General features: G+C 36.5%; 2 non-coding genes and 1 pseudogene across 3 annotated transcripts; 1 reads left to right on the forward strand and 2 right to left on the reverse strand.

Annotated features, from left to right (window-relative positions):
* Positions 1-13,025: 13,025 nt before the first annotated feature.
* LOC143594259 (small nucleolar RNA snoR77Y) lies at positions 13,026-13,109 on the reverse strand. Its single transcript, XR_013146306.1, has one exon. It is a non-coding gene; the product is annotated as a small nucleolar RNA snoR77Y (small nucleolar RNA).
* A 59-nt stretch (positions 13,110-13,168) lies between these two features.
* LOC143594260 (small nucleolar RNA snoR2/U65) lies at positions 13,169-13,317 on the reverse strand. The gene has a single exon (XR_013146307.1). It is a non-coding gene; the product is annotated as a small nucleolar RNA snoR2/U65 (small nucleolar RNA).
* Positions 13,318-21,021: 7,704 nt separating this feature from the next.
* On the forward strand, positions 21,022-23,914 carry LOC143594253 (zinc finger BED domain-containing protein RICESLEEPER 2-like; annotated as a pseudogene). The gene is made up of 4 exons (XR_013146304.1): positions 21,022-21,079; positions 21,170-22,830; positions 22,918-23,227; positions 23,316-23,914. The product of XR_013146304.1 is annotated as a zinc finger BED domain-containing protein RICESLEEPER 2-like (transcript).
* Positions 23,915-26,037: the final 2,123 nt, after the last annotated feature.

The following is a 26,037-nucleotide window of genomic DNA, read 5'->3' on the forward strand; positions in this document are numbered from 1 at the left end:
GGTGATGATACTATTGAGTATACTCCTAAAGCTGTTTCTCAATACTCACAAGAAGAGAAGAAAGCTTTAGAAATCGAGATAAAAGCCTATTCCACTCTGACTATGGCATTACCAGAAAATATATTTCATCAAGTTGGTAGTATCAAGAGATGTGCGTCTTTATTTCAACATCTGCGTATGAGAAGCATGGGAAACACAACTGAGAGTAAGAAAGTGATGCTCAAGTTTCAGTTTCGAAACTTTAATCTATTGAAGGGAGAAACAGTTGAAGAGATGACTACAAGATTTAGTCATTTAATTGCTGAAATGGACAAGATGAAAATGGAAATTTCTGAAAGGGATAAAATTGACACTATTAAGAGTGTGCTTCCAAGTTCTTACTCAACATTTCTAATGCTCTTGAAAGAGAATGACTATTTTGTGAATGAAGACTTGACGAAACTTGAATTTCTACAAAAGATCGAAGCCAGAGAGTATGATCTTAAGTGTCAAAAATCCTCCAAAGAAAATCAAGATCCAGCTTTCTATGGTGGAAGTATGCCTCTTAGTTCAACGATCTCTCCAATCACTGCTTTTCTCACTCATGCTGCAAGTGAAAAAGAATCAACTATGTTTAATGATCCAAAAGTTTGTTTTTACTCTGCTGGTAATTCGGGTGGTTCTGGAAGTTCAACTAATACAAATCCATTTGCTACACCACCTAGTGTTAATATGAAGGAAGCTGAGCAAAACTTTGTTTTTCTGACAGCTTTTATGTCTTCATATGAAAACTTGGTGAGTAGTAAGATTGCCACAAGTGATTTTACAGATGAGGACTATGATCAGATAGATCCAGATGATCTAGAAATCATGGATTTAAATTTGAACATGGCTATGATCGTCCGTAAAGTTAAAAGATTCATGCAGAGAACCGGAAAAGATCTTCCAGCTTTAAACAAGAAGTTGGGTTTTGACAAATTAAAAGTAAAGTGTTATAATTGTCAAGAATTTGGGCATTTTGCGAATGAATGTGACAAACCAAGGAAAGAATACACTGGTTCTCGTGGTCAAAATCAAAATGCTTCTACACCACGAGGAAATGATGCTGAAAAGAAATCATCTTCTTCTACAACACGAGCAATGCTAGCAGATGGAACTGATTGGTCACAACGGTTAATATGCAATGATGTTCAAGCAAATTTGGCTATGTTTGGGTTACATAAAGATTGTAAAGATGCAACTGCTAGTGAGATGTCTTCCGATAATGATTCTGGATCTGATTCTGACGACTCTCGCGACAAGTCTTCCGAATCAATGTTTGCTTGCATGGCCAAGATTAACGAGGTTAGTAATTCTATTTTTCTGCTACTTCATATGTTTAAAGCATCATGTGTTAACTGTGAATCTAACAAATCTAATTTAGAAGCTTTGAAAAACCAAAATGATAGTCTTATACAAGAAATTGCTTCTCTGAAAGATACTTATCGACAATCTCTTGAATCTCAAATGAGATCTCGAGAAAAGATTGAAGCATTGTCGACAAGTAACCACGATCTCAAGGCTGAGTTATCTGTGAAGATGACAATTAATGAACAAAAATTTCAAGAGATCTTGAAACATCATTCAAAGATAACTGAGCTTGAGAACGAGGTTCTTGAGTTGAAGAACAAGTTGGGTAAATTTCGAAATTCTTCATTTTTGTTGAATGAAATTATTGAGGTATCTGGAAAACAAAAAGATTCCAAGAAAGGTATTGGCTTTGTTGAAATTCCACCACATTTCCATAATGATTATAAAATTAATCCTTTTGCAAGAAAAGAAGAGCATTTGATTCAAAAAGAATCTGTGATTTCTGAAAAACCTAAATTGGTTAAACCTGAAATTGTCAAACCCCAAGTTGCTCCTCAAAAACCTCATGTGGAAAGTAAAAAGGTCTTTGTTGAAAATGTTGACAAAGTGATTATTGAAGATGTGTTTGAACCTGAGATAATACACAAGAATAATAACATTCCTAGTTCTAATCATATTCTTTGCGAACCTCAAGAGTTTGAGGAAGCTGTGTATGGTTCATTCAAATCTCAAGTGAACAAGGAAGAAACTGTGAAAACCAAACCAGTGAGGGCAAAGAAGTCAGTTAAACCAAAGATTTCTGACGAGAACTTAATGCGTTTCATTAATCCTCCGAGTTCTAAGTCTTCATCGGCTAGAGTTTTTAAGTTAAAAGGAATGGACACGATGTTCACAGAAAAAGATATTCCAATAAGTATCATCAAACCTGAACTTATTGAGAGAGTTTTTGTCAATGAAACTTCAAAAATTCGTGAACTTGAACGTCAATATGCTCAAGCGAAAACATCAGTTTCATCTGACTCATTGACTAAGGCAAAAAAAATTTTAAAACAAGCTAAAAAAATTAACTTTGTGAAGTCAACTGGGACAGATACACTAAAAAGTTTTTCGAACTGTTCTAATTTAGATTTTTACTTAAAGAAGAAATCTGAATTATCTGATGAATTTGCTAAGAGCATGACTAAAAATGTGAGTCATCATCAAACTTCTGGGTCATTCATTCCAAATACCTCGCAACAACATCGTGTAGACATGCGAAGTTGTTTCTTATGCGGTCAACTTGGTCATGTTGTGAGGGATTGTAGTCAGAAGTACCATCAGAATCTTCATCCTTTTATCAAGGACCATTCCAAACCGATTCCTGTGGTAAAGGAGATTTTGAAACGACCTATGTCGTATGCTGATGATACTCATATTTTGTTCTCTAATGTGAATCCTCGGAAGGTTCTTCATGTCAATGAGACACATGGTCAAGTGAAACCAAAATTCGTTCCAACTGAACCCATATGTCAGAACACGAATTCAAACATTGTTCAAGCATCTTACTTAAGACGAAAGTCTAGAAAGCCGTTAACTTATTCACAAGTGGCTGAACAACAGTTGAAATCTGTTCAAGTTAATAATCAAAGAGAAAACCAAAAGGTGCCCAAGACTGAGGCATGGGCTGCCTTTTTGAACTAATCACTTTTGTTTGTGTGTAGGGTTCATCCAAGACCATTTCTGCTGAAAACTGAATTATGGATAGCGAATGTTCTCACCATATTGCTGAAAATCTCAACCTCTTATCAAATGTAAGAAATATTCAAGGGGGTTATGTGGCGTTTGCTGGGAATTCTGGGGGTATGATCACACAAGAAGGTGAAGTGTCGAATGGGAAGATTACATTTGAGAGTGTAAATTATTGTGATAAAGTTGATCATAACTTATTGAGTATGTCACAGATTTGTGATAAAAAGTACACTACGATATTTACTGACAAAGAATGTCTTATCTTGAAACCAGGTTATGTTATTCCCGAGGACATGGTTGTCATGCGATCACCACGATCAAAAGATATTTATGTCTTAAATATGAGTTCTAAGGTATCCACATCGATCAAAACATGTTTTGTCTCGAAAGCAACCGAGAAAGACTCCATACTTTAGCATTGAAGAATGGGTCACATACACGTCAGAAAGATGAATTATTTAATGGCAAATGACTTAGTTGAGGGTGTCTCGTTAAAGAATTTTAAGTTATCCGATCACTGCGTTGCATGCAAAAAGGGCAAGCAGAAGAAGAAGACAAGTCCCTCTAAGTTATTGAATTCCATTGATACTCCTCTTGAACGACTTCATATGGATTTATTTGGTCCTGTGAATCGTGCGAGTATTTCTGGGGATTGGTATTGTCTTGTAGTGACTGATGATTATTCAAGATACTCTTGGGTGTTATTTATGAGTTCAAAGGATCAAACACCTGTTTTGGTACAAAACCTTATCACGAAGATCGAATCACTGTATAAACAAAAGGTGAGGAGAATCCGATGTGATAATGGTACTGAATTCAAAAACACTATATTGGATTTCTTTTGTATTCAAAAGGGAATTCACCGAGAATATAGTGCACCTTATGTACCTCAACAAAACGGTGTTGCTGAACGGAAAAATAGAACTATGATTGAAGCTGCACGCACAATGCTCGCTGATTCTATGCTTCCTGTCCACTTCTGGAATGAGGCAGTGAATACAGCTTGTTATACGCTTAATCGAGTTCTAACTGTGAAACGACTCAAGAAGACAAGCTACGAGCTCTTAAATAATAAAAAACCTAATTTAAAGTACCTGGAACCATTTGGGTGTCCATGTACAATGTTGAAGAAGGATTCGGGTAAATTTGAAGAAAAAGCTATCGAAGGGTATTTCTTGGGATATGCATCTCCAAAGAAAAGGCTTTTTAATTTCACATCTGGTTGTGTTGAAAATGGTACCATGTAGACTGTCAAAAGTACACAACTCCTCCTCAAGGGAAAGGTCCAGACTGGATGTTTGACTACGATAGTTTATTTAATTCATTTACTCCTTCGACTGAACACATCGACAAAGATCTGGTTCGAGCATACTTTGAAGATCATTTGACTATTCCAAGATTTTCAAGTTCTAATGATGTTGAATCTCAACCAGATGCTCCAACTGAAGAACCTCAAGTTGTTTCTCCAGTTGTTATTGATAGTGTTTCTACTTCTTCTGATGATGTTCAAGCTGAAGATCAAGTTATTGACCTTGACAGTGATAATGTTTAATCTCCCGAGTTAGGTGAACATTACACTAACTTATTTGATAATGTTGTTGTTCCTGAGAATCCCACTCTTCGGATTCATGGATATCATCCACAGGAAAATATCATTGGAGAAATTGATGTGGGCGTTCGTACACGTCATCAAGTTGCTTCGTCAAGTGATAATAATATATTGTGTGCTTACACTAACTTACATTCTTCAGGAATTGTAAATCTTGCTAAATTCTCTTGCTTTCTATCTCAAGTTGAGCCAACGACAGCTCGTAAGGCACTTGAAGATCCTTCTTGGGTAGAAGCTATGCAAGAAGAATTACAGCAATTTGCACGTTTGGGTGTTTGGGACTTAATAGACAAACCTGCTAGAGTCAAGAAAGCCATTCCGACTAAGTGGGTATATAAGTGTAAGAAGGACGATCGAGGGGTGATTGTCAGAAACAAAGCACGTCTAGTGGTGCAAGGTTTTCATCATCAAGAGGGTATTGATTACACAGAGGTATATGCTCCAGTTGCAAGATTAGAGTCGATTTGAATCTTCCTGGCATATGCAGCTTATAAGAATATGAAGGTCTATCAAATGGATGTTAAAAGTGCTTTTCTCAATGGTGAATTACACGAGGAAGTGTTTGTTTTACAGCCTCCTGGTTTTGAAGATCCTGATTATCCAGACCGTGTTTACCGATTAAACAAGGCCCTGTATGGTTTACATCAAGCCCCGAGAGCTTGGTATGGCACGCTCGCCGACCATCTGACTGATAATGGCTTCAAACGAGGGACTGTCGACTGCACTTTATTTCATAAAACTGTTGGTGACGATCTTCTCCTAGTCCAGATTTATGTCGATGATATTATTTTTGGGTCTACAAACGACACATTGTGTAAGGAGTTCGAGAAGTCCATGCAAACCAAGTTTGAGATGAGCTCGATGGGAGAGATGAATTTCTTTTTAGGGTTGCAGGTTCACCAGTCTGCTCACGGAATTTTTATTCACCAGACTAAATACGTGAACGACGTCTTGAGCCGATTCAAGATTTCTGCCGGAAAAATCCCTTCTATTCCTCTTCCAGTGGGTCACAATTTATCACCGGATGAATTGGAGGATACCGTTGATCCGACCCTTTATCGTGCTATGATTGGTTTTCTAATGTATTTAACTGCTTCTCGACCCGACATAATGTTTGATGTTTGTGTGTGTGCTAGGTACCAAGCTAGTCCACGAGTGACTCACCTAGCTGCAGTCAAGAGAATTCTTCAGTATTTGAGGGGAAATCCAGACATCGGGTTGTGGTACCCCAAGGATGATACGTTTGATCTTACTGCCTACTCAGACTCAGATTATGGAGGATGCAAGATCAATTACAAGTCTACTACAGCGGGATGTCAATTTTTAGGAAACCGGCTTGTTTCCTGGCAGTGTAAGAAGCAGACAACGGTCTCCACTTCAACCGCCGAAGCTGAGTATGTTGCAGCCTCGAGTTGCCGTTTCCAGGTTTTGTGGATACAACAACATCTTCGCGAATACGGTTTGAAGTTTCTTGCTACTCCCATCTTGATTGATAATTCTGCTGCTATTAGTATCACCAAGAATCCCGTACAATATTATAAAACGAAACATATCGAAATTCGATATCATTTTATACGGGATTGCTATGAAAAGAAATTAATTGATCTTGAGAAAGTACATACTGATTTTCAGAAAGCCGATCTGTTTACTAAAGCTTTTGACAAAACGCGTTTTAAATTTTTGCTTGATTTAAACGGATTGAAGACCCTCGCTGATATCCTTAAACAAGGATGACTATCTTTATTTTCTGTCATATTTTTCTTTTAAAATTTATTTTGGTCTTAGGGGGTGAAAATCTAGAAAATACAAAAAGAGTGTGTTTTTTTGTTTGTATAGATAAAATCCAAAAACATTAAAAAATTTCAAAATTCAAAAATATTGTGATTTTTGTTCTTTAATGTTTTTCTTTTTAATATTTAGAAAAACCAAAAACATTTTAAAATTTTGAAAAACCAAAAAGAATGTGATTTATGTTTTGTACAGAAACATCCGAAAATCCAAAAAGATTGTGAAGTTTATTTTGTTTATAAGAAAATTAAAAAAGACAAAAATATTGTGTTTTTAAAGTTTGTATAGAGAAAAACTAAAAATATTTTTGCAGGCTTGGATACGGGTGCACACTCAACCTAAAAGAGTTTAAAAACGTCGAGAATGAGTTATGCAATGGTGGTGGGGAAGATTGAATGGTCTTTCTAAGCCGCGAGTATGGGATCGTAAGCTCCGCCCTAGTCCAGTGAAGTGAAGGCCACCGTGCTCGTGTTAAAAGTTTTACAGTGTGGCAGATCCTTAATCTGGGTTGAAGTTTGCTAAATTGACGAACGACGGCGTCACAAAATCCGACGGCATAATTAACTGACACGGCTAACTCACATTTTGGCTAAAACTACCGGGTGTCCCATTTATCAGAGTGAATCATTCTCAAAACACATGGCTTCGGCTGGTGAGCTGGTATGGGACGGCGAGCTTGCCCTTCAGACATATATGGCATAGGGGAAGACCAACGTCTAAGTCTTGCACGTTAGTATGGGACGACATGTGCATGCACGAGGACGTGCATGGTTATGGTGGTGGGAGAATGTCACGGACCAAATATTTGAAGATCGATATGCTTGATTTGTGTTGAAACGCTTGGGTTTGTTGGCTCGTCCAGGACTTCCTTGGGCACGGCCTCAGCGGGAAGGAAGGCGTACATGCCTAGTCGTGCTTGCACGACGAACGCATCGATGGTTGCGAGCTGTTGCCGCTCGCCTGATAAGTCCAAGGCAGGACGTAACTAGCAGACAATGATCATGAGCGGACCGATTGGCTGGCCTTCGAGCGCCACACGGAGTCTGGGAGGATAGCTCCGTGACAAGTGTTATCAAAGCAGGTCGAACCTCGGATACGTTAGAACGTGCACACTCAACCAAAAAGAGATTAAAAACGTCGAGAATGAGTTATGCAATGGTGGTGGGGGAAGATTGAATGGTCTTTGTAAGCCGCGAGTATAGGATCGTGAGCTCCGCCTTAGTCCAGTGAAGCGAAGGCCACCATGCTCGTGTTAAAAGTTTTAAGGTGTGGCAGAGTCGTAACCTGGGTTGAAGTCTGCTAAGTTGGCGAACGTCGACGTCACATAATCTGACGGCATAATTAACAGACACGACTAACTCACATTTTGGCTGAACTACCGGGTGTCCCATTTATCAGAGTGAATCATTCTCAAAACTCATGGCTTCGGCTGATGAGCTGGGGGATGGCGAGCTTGCCCTTCAGAGGGAAGACCAACGTCTAAGTCTTGCACATCGCTTGATGAGTCCAAGGCGGGACGAAACCAGCAGACCCTGATCATGAGCGGATCGATTGGCTGACATTCGGGCGTCACACGAAGTCTGGGAGGATAGCTCCGTGACATAAAGCTCCTAATAAATTAAAACCAACAGATCAATCTAATACATGCGTGGCATTGACCAATCACATCTAGTTCTTTTATATGTTTACATTAAAATTTTATATCTACTCTTCACAAATCTTGATAAACCCGTAATATCTAACTATCTATATAATTGCCTACCATGAAATCCTATGTGTCGCTCTCACGTTGTTCCCTCATTCTCTAGAGCCACCCGATTGCTTGATTTCTAAATGGAGGCTTCTCATGCATTTGACCCGAATTCACGGTTATGGGTCTTACCAAACCCGAATAGTCTTTAAATGGGTTATAACATCTCATATATTTATGAAACTCTTTCATAATCAATCAATAATTTTTGCGGGTCATGGGTCTCACCAAACCCGGATAACTCCTAAACGGGTTATAACATCTCATTTATTTGTGAAATAACTCCTTAATCATCAAAAAATAATTTACAATGGTTATGGGTCTTACCAAACCCTAATAGCCTTCAAATGGGTTATAAGATCTCATTTATTGGTAAACACTATCATTAAATCCTAATTTAATTTATCTCATTTACATGTTTTTTGTTGTTGGTATACATCTTCATCGCCGGTTAACTTCAGATACTACCCACCATTGTCAACTACATTAACATCCCCTTTTTCATTAGACAAATATTTATGTTCATGTTTGTTCAATTAAAAAAATCAACATGCTCGTGTCCGTTTATGTTTGTTCATTAAAAATCTAAAAAAACCTACACATCTCAATTGAGAAAACTCAAACGCTAAAAAATATAATAACAAACTAATATGTATGTATTAAATTAAAACTAAACTACGTTAAAAAATAAAATAAATCATCATAAAATAGCAAAACGATTAAAACAAAAACTTAAATAAGTCACTCGTAATACGGGAGGATCAAACTAGTATATTCATAAATCTTGACACTTTTCACAGGTTGATAAATCTTGAAAAACCCGTAATATATGCTCATAAATTTAAATATGATGTTTCTTCATGCTTTGCTAGTTAAATCTATTTGTTCAATCATAACTAATTCCATGTCAAATCTAACAAAGTTTCAACCGTAAATATCTAAGTTTTTTTTCTTTTACATTGAACTAGAAGGCAAACCATCAATGAAATAAAATTTATGAATATTAGTTATAAAAGTAGAAAAAACTTGTGAAGATGACGGCATCCGCGGTGGCCAGGTGGTGGTGGTGGCGACAAGAGTCAAGTAGCGGCGGCGGCGGTGGTGATAAGGCAGTGACGGTGGTGGTGATCGTGGTATGGAGGTGACGGCGATGGTGGCAGCAGCAATGGTGGTCGGGTGGTGGCGGTAGCAACTGTGGAGGTCGGATGGCGGTGGTAGCAGCTTGATGTTCACCTAATGCATATTTCAAGAAGTGAACGTCTTTCTTAGTAGCGGGGTTGTGTTGACGAATTCTGGAAAAGAAGTTTGTCCATTTTTTAAGGTCTTAGAGATGGAACTCCAAATTCTTAGTAGTGGGAAAACATAAGAACTCCTGAATGAAAATGAAAAAGAGATGGAACTTCAAATCCTTTGAAAATGGTAAGATATTTGGGGTGAAAAAGACGTTGATCCATATTATCTTGACTTGGTTGATATGTTTTATTTTAAAAATACCATGTCAGGTTCTTCTCCAACCTTTGGAAACGATTTAGATCAAGAAAATCATGTAATTTTATGAAACCATATTTGTTAGTCTGCTAAACAATTTGTTCAATCTTAAATAATTCAAAGTCAAATCTTAAAAAGTTTAAACCGTACCAATCAAAGTCCTTTTACAGACAAACCATCAATTAAATAAATTTGTGAAGCATCAATAAATTTATGATGGCAAAATAGAAGGCAAACCATCAAAAAAATTTATCAAAAATGGGTCCCGGGAAATGAAGATTATGAATATGAAAAATCAAGTGACCATCTCCTCACATACTTTGCCATGTTAATTAAACAATTTTTTTAGCAATTGATATTATATTTCTCCTATCTTTGCTTTTACGGTGTCTGATCTTTAACTACATCATACTAATTTGGGGTTTCAAAAAAAAAGTCCTTAAATAACATTATTCTTACATCATGTTGGTACATTTAGAAAATTAGAAATGAGTTCATTCTCTAACAAGCTGGCTTGTGTTTCAAAAACCACTGAGAATTTCTTTAAATTAAAAATCGCTCATATTTTAAAAAAAATTGTGTAACTTTACTTTTAATTTTATGTTCTTTGGTTTGTTTTGTTTTCTAGCTTTTTGCTATTTAATGAATAGTTAAAGAAAATTTTCCGACAACGACATTTGAAATAAAGCACCAATAATTTTAGATCATCTTATATAGGGAAACTTTCTAAAATAGCAATTTATAGTTAGTGTTTCCAAGTTTATCCCCCATAATTCAAGTTTCCAATTTTATCTCTTTGTTATCTCGTCGCCGACGACATGATAGCGAACACCAACGACATGATAACGAATACCGACGATGCGTTACCGAAACAAATAGGATAACGACACGTGGCCGGAATCTGGCCGGAATAGGTCGCCGCGATGTGTTCTTCGACCCAGACGATGCGTTATTGTTAACTACTTCAACGACGGGCTGCCATACCTGACACCCGTGTTCACATCGCCGGCGAAGACCTACCGGATCTCAAGGCCGGCGACTTGTTGGGTATAACAAAGGGTTGACGATGCGTTATGTTACTAACGTAAGATAGCTGCAATGCGTAATCACTAACGTAGGGTCCCGGCGTCATGTTATATAACCTACCATGTCGTTTCAGCGTTATCACTAACGTAGGGTCCCGGCGTCATGTTATCACTAACGTAGGGTCCCGTCGTCATGTTATCACTAACGTAGGGTCCCGACGACCTATTCCGGCCAACTTGTGCCACGTGTCGTTATCCTATTTGTATCGGTAACGCGTCGTCGGTGTTCGCTATTATGTCGTCGGCGACAAGATACCAAAGGAATAAAATTGAAAACTTGAATTATGAGAGATAAACTTAGAAACACTAGCTATAAATGGGCTATTTGGGGAATTTTCTCTCTTATATATCATATAATTATACTAAAAATCACTGTATTTCATCTCTCTTATTTAATTAAATATCTTTTATATCTTTATCATTATCTTCTCTCTTTTTCATTAATTAAATATCTTTTATATCTTTATCATTATCTTCTCTCTTTTTCACTCACAATCTCTTTCACTCACAATCACTTTTAAAAATATTAAAATATTATATAGTATGAACAATAAAACCTCAAATTTAACTTTCTATATAACATTTTCCCTCTCATCTACTCACAACTACTCATAAACCATACATATAATTACACTAAAAGTCACTGTATTTCCTCCCTCTTATTTAATTAAATAATATTTTTTATATCTTTATTATTATCTTCTCTCTCTTTCACTCACAATCACGTTTAAAAATATTAAAATATTATATAATATGAACAATGAAACCCCAAATTTAACTTTTCATATAACATTTTTTCTCTCTACTCATAACCATATATATAATTACACTAAAAATCACTTTATTTCCTCCCTCTTATTTAATTAAATAATTTTTTTATATCTTTATCATTATCTTCTCTCTTTCACTCACAATCACTTTTAAAAATATTAAAATATTATATAATATGAACAATGAAACCCTAAATTTAACTTTCCATATAACATTTTCTCTCTCCTCTACTCACAACAACTCATAACCATGCCGTATAATTTACAAAACCTCCTCACCCAAATATAGGCGCCAACACTGGGTAATTTGTGGCGTAAATGGGCATCACATGACCAAAACACCTTCTTTTGTAGCCCCACGCTAACAAATACCGGTTGGTGTGAACTTGTTGCCTTATATGCCAGGGGCAGCATTGAAATGACTCTGTTGACAAATTTCTAACTTTAATAAAGAGATGCGTGCCATAAATGCCTGTGCTAAATTGTAGTTGTGTTACAACAAATGAGTAAATATTTTTAGATGACATGAACCAACAAATGTAAATATGGCTACAAAATAAACAAACACAAACACATAAGGTCATGGGGTATATTCTAACCTATAAATAGGTTAAAGTGACATGACACTTTAAAGATAGATTAAACCACTCCCCACTTGTATTAAATGTGTTAAAATGGCTCATGTATTATGCTTTTAAAGGGTTAAAAAGAACAATATGCATTAATTATGTATTAATTACTATGGCTACAAAATAAACAAACACAAACACATAAGGCCATGGGGTATACTCTAACCTATACATAGGTTAAAGTGACATAGCACTTTAAAGATGGATTAAACCACTCCCCACTTGTGTTAAATGTGTTAAAATGGCTCATGTATTATGCTTTTAAAGGGTTAAAAAGAACAATATGCATTAATTATGTATTAATTACTAATTGATTTGTTATATTAATTATGTGTTAAATGGGGGTTAAACCATTTCCTTTGGATGACATAGAATGAAAGAGAAAAAAATGAGTAATGTGGAACTTATGTGAAGTTAAAATGGGTTAAAGTATACTCCATGGTCTAATTGTACAGTTCACAATCATAAATGAGAGAAAGTTCAGGTTAGTTTATGTTCATTTGTTAAAAAACCAAATGTAGAGTTTACAATCATAAACATAACTAAACAAAAACAAACATAGATGATATAAACAAATGTAAATGAACATAAACAAAAAAAACGAAATACACACCAAAATGATCATCAACGAACAAATATAAAATTATGAAGTAGATAACTCTTCCTATTAATGTTTATTTAACATTCACAAACAATTCACAAATAATTTACCGACCATTCTGTTCACTTACAAGCCTAAATGAAAAAAATATTGAAACAAATTAAAGAGCAAAAAACAAGAAACCATAAAAAAAAGAAGAAAGCAATACGGATTCTTATGGTAATTCCAATAAAAACTGAATGAAAAAAGGAAAGCCTCAGGCAGCCTAGTTATCATCAAAATGAAATCAGTCGGTAATTCCAACATTTTATAATTTACATCATCATTGGCTATCATTTTTTACATTCGTTTAACAATAAATAAATAAATAACAGTTTTAAAGCTCATAATAAAATGTAATCGCAAAAAACGGCTCTGTGAATGAATGGAAAATAATGAATCAGTTCACAGGTTCCTATAAAATGCGAAACTTGTTATTGGTTCAATCATAGCATCGCCGGTCATGGCAAACTACGGCTATCGGCGACGTGGCATCGAACCTCTAATTAATTAATATTTGCAAGACCAAAAACCTAAAAGAAGAGATTAATTTGAGAGTGACGGACGAATGATACGAGATATGATTAACTAACACGAATGATGATGTATATGTAGAGAAGTGTAACCCTAATCCAGGTCCATAGATATGTCGGCCCATGACTGCTAGTCAAAGCCCATGCTGGTGACTAGTGGTTAAGTTTAGAGGTGTACAGAACAGGTATGGTTAACGGCTGGTCAAAACCGGTTTGATTTATAAACCGGTTTAGAAGCAAGATAGGCTGATCTGGTCACGTCAGTATGGTTCGGTTTATAAACCGGTTTTTCTCAAACCGGTTTGGTATATCTTAAGGAGAACCGGTCCTGAAACTGACGGTTTGGGTCGGTTCGAGAACCGGTTTGGATGAAACCGGTTTTTTTATACACCTCTAGTTAAGTTAACTAGGTAAGGCCATATTTATTTGTATATATGATTTTAAATGGAAAATTATCAAAATATTCATCACTAGAGGTTTTGGGTTGTGTACTTAAACTAGTTGAGTTTTTTTTCAAACTAGTGTTAGTGGAAAAAATATTTACTAAATTGGTGTCCTCTAAAAAATATTTATCAATATAGTGTTTTGACAAGCTTTTTGTTTCTCGCCAATTTTAGAGGACACCAATTTGGTAAATCGAGTTTTGAGTTAGGTTAAATCGAGTTTTGTCTAAGGAAATGGTTGGGATTGACTGGTTTGAAAAAAAGTTCAAAACCATATTTCAATAGGTTTGGTTCGGACAATAACTAGTTCACTTCAAGAAAATTTTTTTTGACTCTAGGGCTCCTAAACTAATGTGACTTAATAATAAGTAGGGCTGTTAACGAGCCGAGCTGAACCGAGTGAAGGCTCGCACGTTGCTTGGCTCATTTACAACTGAACCGAACCAAATAGCTAAAATTTGAATCGAGCCAGAATCGAGCATTTTGATCAAACATCGAGTGATTTTCGAGTATTGTTTTATTTCTTTTTCATTAATTTTTTTATAAGAAACAAGTTTGAAGGTTGTAAGTAATATATTTTGTAAACAAATTACTAGTTTTTAGTAGGGGATGAGCACTTTGTCCCAAATACCTGGACTCGTACTCTTACCGATTTAGCCTATTCGGTACTGGTATTGGTACTCATTTTTGTTGAATTTCGGTACAGGTATAACCAGGTACGGGTATGCTACGGTATGGGTACGTTTGGGATGTTGTATCTATTTGAAATATATAGGGGTTTAATTGGGATTCTTCATATTTAATATATGAAATAAATTCTCCAACTATTTTATTATTGAACGAATACCAAACATTTCCTTAATATTAAATAATATAACATCCAAGACTCGAACCAACAAACAAATCACTTAAAGTCGTCGACCGAATTTGGGTTCTTCAATACTATCTTATCATTAAATCGACAACCAATTTGGTACTTGTACTAACTTGGTACCCGTCTCATACCTATGCAATTACCGATACCCGAACTAATTCAGGTTGTTTGTTACTCGTATTGGTATCGGTTTCAAGATCGTCGAAGATTGGAAATAAAAAAGCGAAGTGGTACAAAAATGGGTAACGTAAATACTTGTACCAAATCGAAAAATTCTGTACAAGTATTGGTACATGTTTTTAGTGATTTTTGTTACGGGTACGGGTACGGATATAGATATTGTCCCAAGCCCATCCCTAGTTTTAGACAAACATGTAATAAGTTGTAACTTTTTATGAGAAAGAAGTTTGAATTGAAATATAATTAACATGTAAACAAGCTTCTACTATTCTGAAAACATTAAACGAACAAATGAAACTATAAAAGTGACGGAATGTGAAAATTTTAAAAGGGTAAAAAAATCGAATGTTCATATTTATGTGTTTTGTCTTTATATTTGTCCTATATAATTATATAAAATATATATATATATATATATATATAAATATATATATATATATATATATATAAAATTATTTTATAGGGGGTGGGGTTTGGTCTCCAGTTTTGGTTATTTGTCAAGTTTGGTCCCTGAAGTTCGTTTTAAGTCGTTTTTAATAATAAAAGAGTGTTTTAAGGTATCATAAAGGGTGTTTTCTTGATCCGATAATTGTATAACATAAATGAAACATAAAACCCAATGTTTTATTAATAATGAAGGATCCGAAAGACAAAATGGTCGGGTTTTTCATACAAACACAAATACGAGTTAAACCAAAATGACGAATTTCACACAGTTGACCAAGTCTCACAGACTATGGCTACTATGACAGTCGTATGATCATACTAATGTGATTATGTTGGACTCCTCCGAATTGCTAGAATCAAAGAATCAGGTAAAAGTTAATCATTTAATTAAATACACGCACAATGTTTGACAGTTTGCTAGTGTGTATAATATAATACATAAATATTGTAAGTATGCATACGTCCCCAAAACGTTATATATTATAATCACCCAACCCGTTTACCCATTATCCAACCCAAAACCGAGACCCGATTAGCGAACCCGGATACCCAAATCACTAGCTTGCACCATAATTCTCGACATAAACTTAGAAATTGAATCTTTCATATCCTTATTCATGCCATAACGAGTCCACTAAAACCATAATCTTGGATTGAGATCAATTCTGGATGCGTATTACTATTTTAACTAACCGTCTCCTCCTATATCGGGGATATACTCTTAATCATCGATGTTAATTCAATTAAATTGTCCTGCACAATCTTTATTCCTGCGCCAACGAAACCCCTAAGTTTAATTTCATTATAACATCTTCTAAATAATAGTTCTGGACGGTTTCTTTGCCGTCTACTTGTTGTCCAATTAAACCTTCAGTTAACATCGTTTAAGGATTTCTCGTCGGCAATTCCCGAAGAGCATGATTTATCGCTTTCTTGTCGTATTCATTCCCGCTTTGATTATTTGATCAGCTGAGTACTACACTCCTCTCTTTTAACTCATTTTTTTTTACTGTTTTGGGGGCATGTGCGTTCTAATTATTTTATTATATATAATACTTAATTGCAACTGTTAATCATGTGTGTATACCAATTTATGCCTAGGTTGCTATATGTTTATATGCTTATTTGGTTATATTTCTTATACCGCCGTAGTAGTGACGTGAAGTCGAAGATTCACTCAAAAATAAACCGATTACAACTATTAGATAGCGATAAGCGGGTATCGAACACAGGGAGTTTGTGGAAAATGCGTTACTGAGTAGCTATGAAATTTATCTATATTAAACTAAGTGCAAAAGTAAATTCAAAGAGTGGTTTATTCCCAATGTTGATAAAGTTAATGTTTACTATAACATCCCCAAAATTTCGATCCAAATTTAACAACTTAGGAAAGTTGAGGGATCAAAAATAATATCAAGACAAGTCATGAGAAAATATTAAATAAGAAAATATAAGAAAAATAAGGAAATAAAAATATTTCCTAAGTTAAGTATTTCCATAAGAAAGAAATAAGGAAACTCCATCCCACATGGAGAGATGTAAAAAAGTGGAAGCACTTTACTTGAGTATAAATAAGGAAGATGGAATCCATCCCACATGGAAAGTGGTAAATAAATGGAAGCTCTTTATAAGAAAGAGATTTTCCATAGTAATATTTTTTTATGAATATCGTGCACCAAGTGGTCCTAGCAGAGGGTGTGTAGCACCCGACGCGCTCGCGCTCGGGAGAGGACGAGGACGATGGCGAAGGCGAAGGCGACGGCGACGACGAAGGGCGTTGGGCGCAATGTGGCGCTTTGATGGCGCACTTTGCACCGCACCAGGACACGTGGCAGATGTGTCAGACCACGTGGCGTGATCCTCGAAAAGGGGGCCGCGACGCCGTTGAAAAAGGAGTCCCATCGCGTACCGCGATGGGATCCAAAATCAGCTATAAAAGGGGAGCCTCACGGCTCATTCCCTCACACCCACATCCACTCTCTCTCTAGAAAATTAATCTCTCTCTAATCCGTGCCACCGACCCGAAAATATCACCTCGTAATCCTCGTTTGAGTGCCGAGCATCGTTTTGCGTGCCACCGACCCGAAAATATCACCTCGTAATCCGTGCCAAAAACCCGGTGTTTTCCTCGAAGTGCGTGCCACCCAAATAACCCGACATTCCGTCTCGAAGTACGTGCACGACCCGAAGACAACTTAACGTCGCCTAGATTTGCGTGCCAAGAAAGGTGGATCAAGAACGCCTCGATAAACGTGCATATAGAGTAGAAGTACTGCCCGTATAAACTTAGGAATATCTAACTCCGAATACCCGTGCGAGGTAGGGGTTTTGCCTATGTTATTATTTGATTATTATAAATGGCTTAGACCATAGTCAGGGGTATAGCCCGAGTGGTCCTAGCGGTCCTAGCGGAGGGTGTGTAGCACCCGACGTGCTCGCGCTCGGGAGAGGACGAGGACGATGGCGAAGGCGAAGGCGACGGCGACGACGAAGGGCGTTGGGCGCAATGTGGCGCTTTGATGGCGCACTTTGCACCGCACCAGGATACGTGGCAGATGTGTCAGACCACGTGGCGTGATCCTCGAAAAGGGGGCCGCGACGCCAATATCGTGCACCAAGTGGTCCTAGCGGAGGGTGTGTAGCACCCGACGCGCTCGCGCTCGGGAGAGGACGAGGACGATGGCGAAGGCGAAGGCGACGGCGACGGCGACGACGAAGGGCGTTGGGCGCAATGTGGCGCTTTGATGGCGCACTTTGCACCGCACCAGGACACGTGGCAGATGTGTCAGACCACGTGGCGTGATCCTCGAAAAGGGGGCCGCGACGCCGTTGAAAAAGGAGTCCCATCGCGTACCGCGATGGGATCCAAAATCAGCTATAAAAGGGGAGCCTCACGGCTCATTCCCTCACACCCACATCCACTCTCTCTCTAGAAAATTAATCTCTCTCTAATCCGTGCCACCGACCCGAAAATATCACCTCGTAATCCTCGTTTGCGTGCCGAGCATCGTTTTGCGTGCCACCGACCCGAAAATATCACCTCGTAATCCGTGCCAAAAACCCGGCGTTTTCCTCGAAGTGCGTGCCACCCAAATAACCCGACATTCCGTCTCGAAGTACGTGCATGACCCGAAGACAACTTAACGTCGCCTAGATTTGCGTGCCAAGAAAGGTGGATCAAGAACGCCTCGATAAACGTGCATATAGAGTAGAAGTACTGCCCGTATAAACTTAGGAATATCTAACTCCGAATACCCGTGCGAGGTAGGGGTTTTGCCTATGTTATTATTTGATTATTATAAATGGCTTAGACCATAGTCAAGGGTATAGCCCGAACCTTGATTACGATTAAGAATAATATAACTTTTCTTAAGTAAAGGTTATAGTTAAAATAGTATTTCTTTATTATTAAGAAATATAATATTCATATAGAGAGATTATAAAGTTAATGTTTCTTCTTGAAGAAGAAACAAAGTATATAAATGATAAACAAACAAAAGGACTAAAGGTCCAAATGTTTTGAATAAACAAATGTTTTTATCAAGGTTAAAGCTATACAAAACGGACTAAAGGTCTGAAGCTAGATCGATGATCTAGTTATTTATACAAAATGTTATTCTCGTACTATAGGTCCGAGGTAACAAAACAAGAAGAAGGAAACAGAAAACAGGAATCAGTAACAGAAACTGATTATAAACAGAAAATGTGAATACGCCCCAAACATTTTATAATGAGTCTGAATGTTTGCATAGGATTTACGAATCCTTAAAACTTTGTGTTACAATAATAAGAAACGGACACTCTGATTAAGAGTATACATGTGTCTGGATCCAAACATACATGGTGACTCGGAGTTCCCCGAGGCCATGCATATCATCAACATGCCTCTGAAGGTCTACGGGACTGTTCAGAGAAATGATATTGTGTATATAATTAATTGTACAAGGTACTTAGGGTAATTTTATCCCAATTTAGTTGGGTGCCTAATGAGTAGTCACAAAGGTATTATTGTTGGTTTCACAAAGGTATTGAAAAGATATTTTTAGAGTCAGCGTCATTCACCAGCTTTGTGCTGACGTATTTTCCCACCCATGTTACAGGGAAACAAGAAAGATTAGAACAGACAAGCAAGAAGGAATAGAAGATTGGAGTTATAGTCATTAGATGCTATCTGATGGCTCAGATATTTTATTTTAAAACATTATAAAGAGTTATGTTTTATAAAGAAATGTATTTGAAATATCAAACGGGTATTTAACCCGAGTTTTAAATAAGTTTTCAATATAATAATATTTTATTAAAGACTTCCGCTAAAACTAAACCGCAACTCTGATTTATGTACAAAACAGGTACTAACTATTGGTCACACGCCTAGGCCCTAAGATCGGGGTGTGACATTTACTTGTGGGATGAACCACACAAATATCGTTCATGAAAATGTGTTTGGATATGATAAAAGAGGACTAAGTACTTGGATTATAAAAACGCAAGGTTGTCTCTTAATAATCAATTTAGTATTGTTAACCTTAATTCTCTTCTACTAAATCTTGATTGCCTATGGCACCAAGAACGAATAGTCAAGAACACGAATTTATACCATACAAACAAACTCACAATCATCATAGCAATATAATCATAAGATCAAAATACTATCCCACAAATAACATAAACGATTAACAAATATCTAATTGAAAACCTTACAATTCGGGAGAGAACACAAAGGGCACTAGCCACTCATCATTCGGTTCATCATAACATCAATTTAAGTATGTAGATTAATCCAAAATCCAATTCAACGATTACAATCACCAAAATAAAATACTTGCTCTCCAAAATTCGTCTCTAAGGTGTTTGGAATGAAAGATAGATGAAAAGGCAGCCAAAACCGCCTACAAATTATAAGAATTTCGGACAGTTACGACCCGAACTGTGGCCCACGGTTTACACCGTGGGTCAGGGTGTTTTCCTGGAAATATTGGAGCGTGGCCCACGGTCTCCACCGTGGGCCACGGTGGGCTTCACGGTATGGTGGCATCTGTCCTAGGGCTGGCAATTTATACACGAGACACGAATACACGACACGTACCTACACGACTTTAACAGGTAACGTGTAAGACCTTAACAGGTTTCGTGTACTAAACAGGTAGACACGAAATTACATGTTAATTTTCGTGTCTAAACAGGTATAATACCTGTTAGGTACGTGGTTATTTTTAAAATTAAATAAATTATAAAATATATATAGATATAACTTATATTATCCATCCCTAACCCTAATTCTTATTTTCTAACAGCCGCTCCTTCCCTCTCAGTCTCTCACGCAATAGCCTGCCATCACCCCCATCTCCGGCCCGTCACCGGCCATCACCCCCGTCTCCGGCCCGTCGCCGGACATCACCAGAAGTCCCGACCTGCCCTCTCACGCCGTCACCAGATCATCATTCATTCTCGGATTTCTTGGTAAGTTATTCTCATAAATATTAAATCCATTTTTAGACTTTAGTTAATCATTAATTCATATTATTTTTTTATATTATTGTCAGTTTGTGTAAAAGTATATAATTGATTTGGTGATTTTGGGATTGACTGATTGAGGTGAACGATTTGGAAACTCGGTGGGGCTCTGAGTTTATAATACTATTATAGGGCTGTTTTAGTTTAGTTAGTTCACTTATTTGGTTTTAAACTTTTGATTGCTCACATTTGTTAGTATTACTATTTAGGTAATTATGAGTGACCCACAAAAGAAGGTGGAAAAGGCGAAGGATAAGAAAGCCAAAACAACGGTATGTTTGTTGATTCAACTATACTTATTTTGGTTCAAGTTTGGTTTTATTTTTGTGTAACTTTATGTATTTTTTCCTTAATCATTCTAGACGGAGAGTGATTCTATCCGAATTGATTTAGAAGATGCCTTCTCGATGGATATGGATGTGGATGATGAGGTTCACTTGGTGGATGAAGAAGATATAAGCGATAACAAATCAGGGTCAAAAAGAAAACAAAAAGAAAGAAAAGAGAGATCTCATGTGTGGCGTTACTTCATTAAACACACTAAGCAAAAAATAGGAAAAATACTCCAACCGAGTGCAAGAAATGCCATCATATCATGATATATGATAGTGGCCAAGGTACGTTTAATCATACGAAACACATAAAAAGCTGTTATGGTTCTAGTTATAAAGATGTTGGTCAAATGCTTCTAAATAGTGACATGAAGTTAAAGTCGTCTTCTTTTTCTAACAATACGTTTCGTGAGATGATTATAGATGCTATTGTGATGCATGAATTACCTTTGTCATTTGTTGAGTATAAGGCTTTTAAAGATTTGTTTGAGTATTTGCAACCCGATGTGAATATTCCCTCTAGAAATACCGTTAAATCTGATTTAGTGCAAAAGTTTAAAAGAGAAAAAGAAAAGATGAAAGTTATTCTTATGGAATCACCTGGGAGATTATGCTTAACTGGAGATTTATGGACTTCTATTACTACTGATGGATATTTAGCAATTACAGTTCATTATATGATAAACATTGGGTTTTGCAAAAGAGAGTTTTATCGTTTTCTTTCATGCCACCACCTCAGACTGATATGTGAAAAGGTGTTTTCTATTCTAGTAGAGTGGGGTATAGAAAAAAAAATATTTAGTGTGACGTTGGATAATGCATCTTCTAATGATGCTTTCATTAGGCTTCTAAGAGAACAGTTGAATAAAAAAGCACCACTTGTTTCTAAGAGTGCTTTTTTTCACTTGAGATGCTGTGCTCATATTTTGAACTTGATTGTGCAAGATGGGTTAAAGGAAATTGATGATTGTGTTTACAAAGTAAGAGAGAGTATCAAGTATGTGAAAGGTTCACAACAAAGGAAGGAAAAGTTTTTGGAATGTGTTGAGTTGTGTTCAATTAAAAAACAAAAGGGGTTAAGGCAAGATGTTGTTACAAGGTGGAATTCCACATATTTGATTCTTGATGGTGCTCTTTATTATCGACGTGCATTTAGCCATTTAGAATTGAGTGATTCTAATTATAAGGAATGTCCAGTTGCATCAGAGTGGGATAGGATTCAAAAGATATGTTCGTTTCTTGAAGTATTTTATGATGTGACAAATGTTTTTTCGGGTACCAAATATCCGACTGCGAACTTGTACTATCCACATGTTTTTTTGGCTTATTTGACTTTGTATGATGGGATGAATTCTGAAGATGAGTATATAAAGAATATGACAAACTTGATGATGGGGAAGTTTCAGAAATATTGGTCAGATTTTAGTCTTACATTAGCCGTGGCTGTGGTGTTAGATCCTAGATACAAGTTGCATTTTATCTATTGGAGTTATTCAAAAGTTTATGGAGAGGGAAGTAGTGAATATACACATGTGGATCAGTTATTTCATTCTACTTTTCATGAATACGCCATTGCCTTGTTAAATGAGGGTGAGGATACAAGGGATGAGTCAACACCTACTTCAGATGGTAGCAAAGGTGTTAAGGACACAAGTGGTGTTTCAACATGTGGTGCGAGTTCAAGACTTAAGGTAATTTTTATGTTTGTTCATTTATTTGTTTTATGTATATTGCCTTTTAATTATTAACTAAATAATTTTTTTATTAATATGTTTTAGGATTTTGATAAATTTCAAAGTAAAGATTTTACAACTAATCGAAGGTCAAAACTGCAATTGTACTTAGAGGAGTCAAGAGTTGATATGAACTTACCACTTGATGTGTTGGCTTTTTGGAAAGCCAATGAGTTTAGATATCCCATACTAGCGAGGATGGCAAGAGACTTTTTGAGTATTCCGGTATCTACTGTGGCATCGGAGTCAACATTTAGTGCAAGTGGAAGAGTGATTACCGAACATCGAAGTTCACTTAGTAAAGCTACCGTTGAGGCTCTAATATGCATAAAAGATTGGTTACATGGAGAATTTTGTAATGTTCATCTTTGCTTGATTTTTATAAGTTTTATACATGATATTATATTAATTTCAAAATGTATATGTTTGTTTGTACTTTGTAGGTTCTAACAAAGTTAGGGAAGAGTTCACTGAAGATATAATGTCGCTTGACATTAGTTGTGAATCAAATGCTTCAAACTCGGTGAACAATCCTAAGGTACCAACTCCAAATGCTTCAAGTAGTGTTGCTCGCTAAAAACAATGAACAATCCTAAGGTACCTAACTCTAAAATTTTCTAATAATGTTACTTGATAAAACTATATGAATATGTCCAATTGTCCATGATTAATATGACTAAGTGACTATACTTATTTTGTGTGTAGGTTTGATTGCTTGGAATTGAAGATTTGAGAAGAAAGACCAATTGGAACTTGGAAGCTTGGAACTTGATATTGTTTTCAATATATTTTGATTAGAATTTTATGTGTTTTTGTCTTAAATTTGTTAAAAGAGCATGGATTTATGTTTTATTTTAAGACTTTTATGAACTTTCGTCGATTTTTGTTTCGCTAAAAGGTTGTCAAATTTTCGTTTCTAAACAGCTATTATCGTGTACTATCGTGTATTATCGTGTATACCAGGTATTAACAGGTTCGTGTTCGTGTTTGGGTTACAGGTACACGATAAGTTTTCGTGTCGTGTACAGGTATACCCATTTCGAGTTCGTGTCTTATCGTGTATGTGTATACATGATATGCCAGCCCTACTCTGTCCATTTTTCTCAATTGGACCGTGGCCCACGATCTTAACCGTGGGTCCCGGTAGACTTTAGCCACATTCTTCGTTTTTCACATATTTTGACCTTTCTTGAATTTCCGGGTCCTTCTGTTTCTTCGTTATACACCATAATAGCTCTGAGACCTCCTTTGTACCTACAATTTACCGAACACACCGTAGTTATCTAATTCCACAAGATAAACCAATTCAATACATGATTATTACGGTATTAACTCACTTAAGGGTTGTCCCATGGACCACCCGTCACATTCCCACACTTAAACGTTGCTTGCCCCCAAGCAACATCTCAACACAAACTATCTATTACATTCAACTTGTAACCACCAATCTTACCACAATTTCGGTTCAGTTAAGGTCCCAAGTCATACCATATTCCCTCATTTTTATCGGGTGCACTAGTCCACTTGATGTTCCATTTAAACCACAGATTTCTAACCAAACCTAACATTCTTTCGGTTTTACCTATACATAACACACATTTACACATTAACCTTTTCTTGGTGATCATCCATACATTTCATATTTAATCAATTCTCCTCGCATACGCTTGTACAATCATCAAATCTCCACCTATGTAAATGCTTTTGACATGAATACAAATTAGGAGGGCTTAAAACAGGTTGTAATGGGGCAAGTGTAAGGGTATAGAAAGGAATATTGAAAGTAGCTCAAGCGATCCGATCCGACTTATTACAAACAAACTAAGTAAACAATGAAATAAACAACTATAAACATCACTAACATCATCATCATTTTTTTTTTTACTTTTTTTTTAACTAATATAATACTTGAACATTGCATACATAAACATTGCAACTCTAATACAAACTTTTTTTGTAAGCATAATAAACATAATGCTTAATACTAATTGACAAATACTAAAACAATTACATAGAAACCTATTAAGTCGGATCGTTTCGCAACATAACACCAGGGTTGATTGAATAAAATAATATGCCCAATAAAGTTTTCTAAAGGAACCAACCCACTGCCCCTCTCATATCCACCCTCTTATATGTAATGTATGAGGCCCAACCCCCCAAAACCCACACTATCGCTCATCCAAACGAGGCTTAACCTAAGTGCCTCTATCACTTTTGCACTCATGCCACGCTAAGATCTCGAAATGCACTAATTGTACAAGTTCTATCGGAGAATATCAACTTTTCCACCAATCCTTACTTTCTCAATTTTCAAGTGTAAACAAACGTGTTATGCAAGTTATTACACCGAAAGCATGCTAACCTTGATTAGAAAACTACATAATCTCCTTTTAAAAACAACTAGGCACATGTTATTTAGGGAATTGTGACCATGAAAAGGGACCAAAACTTTACCCCGCCATCTTACCACTTTCTGATTCTTTTAAACACATTTTTTCTGATTTTTTATGTTTATTTTAATTTTTCTGAATTTTTATTTTTATTTATTATTATTATTATTATTATTATTATTATTATTATTATTATTATTATACTTTTTAAACAATTTTTTTAAAACGAAATTTTCCTCATCCCCACACTTGGGAAACATTGTCCCCAATGTACGGTTTTAAGAAAAAGAAACAAACCACGTGTTAAACACAACCCTCTTTTCAACACAACCCATAATACTTAATCAAAAGTATTTTGCCCACCACTCATCCACCCAAAAACACATAAAAACACAAAAGATAACAACTATACAGTAATATACAGAACAGTGTTCACCTGGAATTACAAGGCTCAATCAGTTATAAGGCGGGTGGGCCGGCCCGAAAATAGATGTCATGAAGTCTGAAAACTGGCCGAAATTAAACGCCCCATCGCCGTCGTTGCTTCCTTCTTCTTGTGGTGGTGGTGGTGCCATTGATTGCATCGGGTTAATCCACATGGAGTGATGAAGAGGTGGTTCAGGATATCGTACCGAACCGTCACACGGAGGTAGAGTCGTGTAATCTACAATTTGTGGATCCGGTACAACCGGTTCACCTGCATTCCATTGATCATGCATCCTCCGATTCCTATCATCCAAGTATCTCATATTCATCTCATGCTCTCGCCCAT

This window comes from Bidens hawaiensis, unplaced genomic scaffold (genome assembly GCF_021521415.1).
Source record: "Bidens hawaiensis isolate Kalapana, Puna unplaced genomic scaffold, B.hawaiensis_p1.1 tig00043414_1, whole genome shotgun sequence".
Lineage (NCBI taxonomy): Eukaryota > Viridiplantae > Streptophyta > Magnoliopsida > Asterales > Asteraceae > Bidens > Bidens hawaiensis.